The 6,000-nt window shown below is 46.5% G+C and overlaps 1 protein-coding gene across 1 annotated transcript in view; it reads left to right on the top strand.

Moving 5' to 3' along the window:
* Positions 1–1,013: 1,013 nt before the first annotated feature.
* Positions 1,014–6,000, top strand: part of LOC124711246 — a 41,300-nt gene continuing 36,313 nt past the window's right edge. Inside the window, exon 1 of the mRNA XM_047241211.1 lies at positions 1,014–1,151. The gene's annotated coding sequence lies outside the window, so the exon portion shown is untranslated. The remainder of the gene's footprint in view (positions 1,152–6,000) is intronic.

The following is a 6,000-nucleotide window of genomic DNA, read 5'->3' as shown; positions in this document are numbered from 1 at the left end:
GGAGTTGGCGGCCCACACCACCGAGACCTCATGCCAAGTAAGTTCTCTGACGCGCACCAACGCAGTCCTTCCACTCCCTCTCAGGACACGTCAGTGGGACACGACACGTTGTCCTCGTGGAGTGCTGCGATTGTACGAAGTTTGCAGTAAATCCGCGTTCCAAACGTCGTGGCCTCCCCTTGTGAGGCACGCAGCCACACAGTACCAAATTTTAAAAGCGCCTGGTTTCATATCATAATTATCGTACCTAGATAAACAGCCATTTTAAAGCACAGCTGCAGTTTCTCATCGATTATGGATGTAATAAATGAAATGAAATGATCGTATGGCATTGTTGGCCGGGAGGCCCCATGCGGGGAAGTTCGGCCGCCGTATTGTAAGTCCTTTTTATTAGACGCCACTTCGGCGACTTGCGAGTCAATGATCATGAAATGATGATGAACACACAACACCCAGTTATCATGAGGTAGAGAAAAATCTCTGACCCCGCCGCGAATCGAACCCGGGTCCCCGAGCGCAGAAAGCGAGAACGCTACCGCAAGACCACGAGCTGCGGACGATGTAATAAATGACTCATATGAATTGAACTTAGTTAACTGTAAAATATCTGCTAAAAGCAATCGAGACATTTGTGAAGAAGAGAGTGTACCACCTGAAGTAGTCACGGCGCCTCCCGTGTTTCGAAAAGAGGCGAGGCACGGGGAGTTGCGACAGGCGCGCCGGAAGCAGGTAGTGGGTGTTGCAGAGAGCGCCGAGCACCGGCCGTCTCGGCCGCGCGCCTCGTAGGGTAGCGACTGGCGGCTCCCGGTCGCCGGCGGCGGATCCCCGCGCCAGCGGTCTGCAAATCCGCCGCCCCCACCGCCGCCGAGGCGCAGATTCGGAAGCCTGCGTAAGAGCGAGCGTACGTGTGTGTGTGTGAGTGTCCAGGTGAGGGTGTGTTCACGGTAGGAAACTGGGCCGCGGCGTTGCCGTCTCCGGCAGGAAGAGCCGCCGGGGCGGCGGTGGTGGGGCGGCCGGCCGGGCCGCGAAGGCTGCCGGCGCTGTATATAAGCGGCGCTGGCGCCGGCCGGCCGACACCGCAACCGCCTGGCCAGCCCAGCCGCACCCGCATCGCCTGCTGCCGCCGCTTCTGCGACCGCCAACTCGCCGCGGTAAGGCCAACCACGATACCTTCTGTGCTTCTCGTTGCTAGACCGTCCGGCCGTCTTCTCTTCGGGCCGCCAGACCGGATAACTTACTTACTTTCGCTGTCGTCTGCTCGTACTAGGACTTTGCCCTCTCGGGAGAGCGAAATGCAGCAGCTAAAGTGATGGTCAATCCCGATTGTGACTCGACAGAAAACTTGGTGATAGGTATAAGGCAGCACGTCATTTTGCTGCTCATAGCTATGAAAGCAAATACGGGTGTCCCACAAGGAACTGTGCTAGGGCCACTACTGTTCACGGCAACAGAGTGCGACAGCAAAGCTGAACTACTGCAAGTGGCAGAGCTTTCGACATGTAACAGTACAAGAATTGACCACATATTTGATATAAGCCCGACCGACAGTTGCTCCACAACCTCATGTGCTTGCTTTGCTTAGCCACAACGGTGTTTCTTCTGACCGCTAGACAGGAGAAGTCACTTTCTCTACTGTCTGCTCGGACTTGGGGGAGTGAAATGCAGCTGCTAAAGTGACGGTTAGCCACGTTTGTTACTCTGTATAAAACTTGTGATAAGCGTAAGGGAGCACCTTATTTTGGGTGCAGAATCGTCCACAGCCAAGAAAGTAAATGCGGACGTCCCCCAAATGGTTCAAATGGCTCTGAGCACTATGTGACTTAATATCTGAGGTCATTCGTCCCCTAGAACTTAGAACTACTTAAACCTAACTAACGTAAGGACATCACACACATCCATGCCCGAGGCAGGGTTCGAACCTGCGACCGTAGCGGTCGCGCGGTTTCAGACTGAAGCGCCTAGAACCGCTCGGCCACTCCGGCCAGTTGGGACGGCTCCCAGTGAGCTGTTGTAGGACCCCTATTGTTCATAACATACAGAGTGCGATATCCAAGCTGAACCGCTGAAAATATCAAAACTAAAGTTTCTACAAGTTATAGTATAAGAAATGGTCTCATATTTGATATAAGGTCACCTGTGTTTCTTGTTTGCGTAGCAAAGAGGGCGACTAGACAGGAGAACTTACTTTCATTGTCGTCTGCTCAGGCTAAGACTTTCCCCTCTTCAGAGAGCAAAATGCAGTAGCTAAAGTGATGGTCAGCCACGTTTCTAACTCGACAGGCATTTCATGATAGTTATGACGCAGAACGTCATATTGGGAGAAGATTCCTCTGTAACTATGAAAGTAAATAAGAGGGTCCCACAAGGAATTGCGCTAGATACAGTACTTTCCGTGACGTACTCAGTGCAGCACCTAAGCACCTCTGTGCTTCTCGTTGCTAGACCGCCTGCCCCTCTTCTCTTCGGGCCGCGAGACCAGATAAGTTACTTACTTTCGCTGTCGTCTGCTCATACTAAGAATTTGCCCTCTCGGGACAGCGAAATGCAGCAGCTAAAGTGATGGTCAATCCAGATTGTGTGTCTACAGAAAAGTTGGTGATAGGTATAAGGCAGCACGTCATTTTGGTTGGACAGTCGTCCATACCTATGAAAGTAAATACGGGTGTCCCACAAGGAACTGTGCTAGGACCACTATTGTTCACGCCAACAGAGTGCGACAGCTCAGCTGAACTGCTTCAAGTAGCAGAGCTTTCGACATGTAACAGCATAAGAATTGACCACATACTTGATGTAAGGCCAACTGACAGTTGCTTCACAACCTTTTGTGCTTGCTTTGCTTAGCCACGACGGTGTCTCTTCTGACCGCTAGACAGGAGAAGTCACTTTCTTTACTGTCTGCTCGGACTTAGACTTCTCCCTCTTCGGGGAATGAAATGCAGCTGCTAAAGTGACGGTTAGCTACGTTTGTTACTCTGCAGAAAACTTGTGATAAGCGTAAGGGAGCACCTTATTTTGGGTTCAGAGTCGTCCACAGCCAAGAAAGTAAATGCGGACGTCCTCCAGTGAGCTGTGCTAGGACCCCTATTGTTCATGACATACAGAGTGCGAAAATATCAAAACTAAAGTTTCGACAAGTAATAGTACAAGAACTGGTCTCATATTTGATATAAGGTCACCTTCTGTGCTTCTCGTTGCGTAGCCACGAGGGCGACTAGACAGGAGAACTTACTTTCATTGTCGTCTGCTCAGACTAAGACTTTCCCCTCTTCAGAGAGCAAAATACAGTAGCTAAAGTGATGGTCAGCCACGTTTCTAACTCGACAGACATTTCATGATAGTCATAAGGCAGAAAGTCATATTGGGAGAAGATTCCTCTGTACCTATGTAAGTAAATAAGAGGGTTCCACAAGGAATTGTGCTAGATCCAGTACTTTCCGTGACGTACTCAGTGCAGCACCTAAGCTGAACTGCTGCAATTTTCAGAACGAAATTTTCAACAGGTAGTCCTTCAAGAACTGGTCACATATTTGATGTAAGGCTAACTAACAGGTGCTCCATCATCTGTGTTTATCTACCAGTGTATCTTCTCTCCACGCCACGAGGCAGGAGAACTTACTGGCTTTACCTGTCGCCTGCTGGCATTAAGACTTTCTTCTCACGGGGCAGTGAAATGCAGCAGCTAAAGTGATAGGCAGCCACGTTTTTGACTCTATAGAAAACTTGGTGGTAGGCATATGGCAGCACGTCATTTTGGGTGGTGAGTCGCCCATAGCCTTGGAAGTAAATACAGGGTCAGATACGATCATACGGAATACACATCAAATTGCCTTGAGGAATATTTTACTAATAGAGACCAGTACCTTTACACTGGACGGGGGGGGGGGGGGGGGGGGGTCGTCTACAGAAGCGAAAGTAACCGTGACTGCGCCCTAAGGACATGTAATTGGACCTCCAATGTTATTTATATGCATAAACGATTTATAATATAGGACCAGCATCAATTTACAGTATCAATTTATAAAATTGTTCACTCACAGTGCCTTTATGTGAAGGGAAGTATCATCATTCGAAGATCCTAAGGAATTGAAGAAAGACTTCAACAAAATTTCCGCTTGATGTAACAAGTAGCAGCTCTCACAGAATGTGGATATATTCAAGATTATATCTATAAGAAAGAGAAATAAGCGGATTCTATCTGACTGAAAGATTAGTGGTGAACATTTTGAGCACGTCATGTCGTATAAGAATTTGGGGACAATAACAAAAAACTGTATAAAGTAGGACGATCGCGTAAAACCAGTATTAGGTAAGGCAAATGGAAGACTTACGGTAGATTTGTTGCAAGCCCTCTGGGGAAGTGCGGTGCATCTGTAAAGGAAATCTCACAGAGATAGGATCGTAACAGGTCGAAAGAGTAACAGAAATGCTCTGAGAAGTGAATGAGTATCCTAGGCAGAAGGACGAGGTAGTTCTTACCGAATCAATGCTGAACCGTTGAAATTACCTAAACAGAATATTCCGCAAGTAAAAATTTGAGAATCGACTGCAGTCTTGATGTACGGTCAGTGTTGATAATTTTTTATCTGTAAATACAGTTCACAGCCCATACAGTAAAATACTCACCCTTTGCCCGTTACACACTGCCGAAATTCTTGAAGTATTTATGTAATATTAAATACATTCATTCCGCATGTTACAAGTGTTCATTCCCGCATGATTTAGCGGTTAATGGAACCTCCAGCCTTTCGTAGAAGGCGCGGTTGTACTTCATCTAGTATTATGCGATTAAACTTGTAGCAAGGGCGGGCCAGATCTTCAAAGATAGTTTGTAGTAAACACTGATAGACAGCCCTTAATGTAGAAAACGATAGAAGTAAAAGTCTACTAGCTTTAGGCTTCACGATTAATGACTCACAACTGGAATCTCCCATATCACACAAAACTTCGGAGTAACTGCTCACGGGGAAACGAAGAGAAGTCTCCCATAACTTCAGCGAGGTTCGATGCCGCCTCATTAAAGAGATTCCTTATAAAGACCTCTAATTCGTGGGGTCCATTTCGTATTGGATGAACGAGGGATATCGAGCATATATATATAGAGCACAGCCTAGGTTTTGATTGGAAATAGATGGGAACCAGAATACTGACTCCTCTTAACCAGCGGACACCTGAAGAAAGACGCCCAATATCTCTTGAAAATCTGCTTATGACGTTCCAAGAATGACTTAAGGAGCAGAATCTAAGATCTATGGTCCACCTACATGTCGCTACCGCAGGAGCTGTGAAGAAGGAATTACACTATTAATATTAAAACAACGGAAAATAAATAATCATTCTTCCCACACTACATTCCTATGTAAAACAGGAAGAAGCCTTAGTATATTGTACTTTGAAAAATGCTCCGTTCCACGTTTTCAGACTATAAATGCAAACGTACATTGATGATCAATTAAAGCTCTCTGCCTTAATCGTTAACTAGGGACGACAGTACGCCCTCAATCCCACTCTATAGATGTACATATCTGAAAGTCGTTACCGCAAGACCAATTCTTCAGAGTTAACCGAATCAATAAGAGTGTACAACTGGCTAACGGCCCACTCATACGGAGGGTTATGTTGATTCTGAGGGTTGCATGAATAATTAATTCAGACCATAATGTTGTTACCTTCCCGAAATGCAGTAAAACAGTGCAACTAGCACGGAACGCTTATAGACGATGCTTTTATGGCTACTGCCATAGGCTGTAAGTCCTTTCGTCCGTCTCTCTCTTAATTGGTAAGTGGGCTGGCTACAAAAAATGTCATTCACAGCATTCGCTTCATCGCTATATCATTAATTCCGAAATCTGTAGTTATCATACCACAGACGGACGACGGAAACTAACTGCTTTCTTTGCTTCAAACTTAATCTCTCGGAAAACACATTCCTCACAAATATATAAAGTTGTAATGCAGCTGCCAAAAAGGAAAAAAAGCAAAAAATAAATTATGCATAAAGAG

The sequence above is a fragment of the Schistocerca piceifrons genome, chromosome 8, assembly GCF_021461385.2.
Source record: "Schistocerca piceifrons isolate TAMUIC-IGC-003096 chromosome 8, iqSchPice1.1, whole genome shotgun sequence".
In the NCBI taxonomy this organism is placed as follows: Eukaryota; Metazoa; Arthropoda; class Insecta; order Orthoptera; family Acrididae; genus Schistocerca; species Schistocerca piceifrons.
The sequence above is the reverse complement of the archived record's forward strand: the minus strand, read 5'-3'. Positions and strand labels throughout refer to the sequence as shown.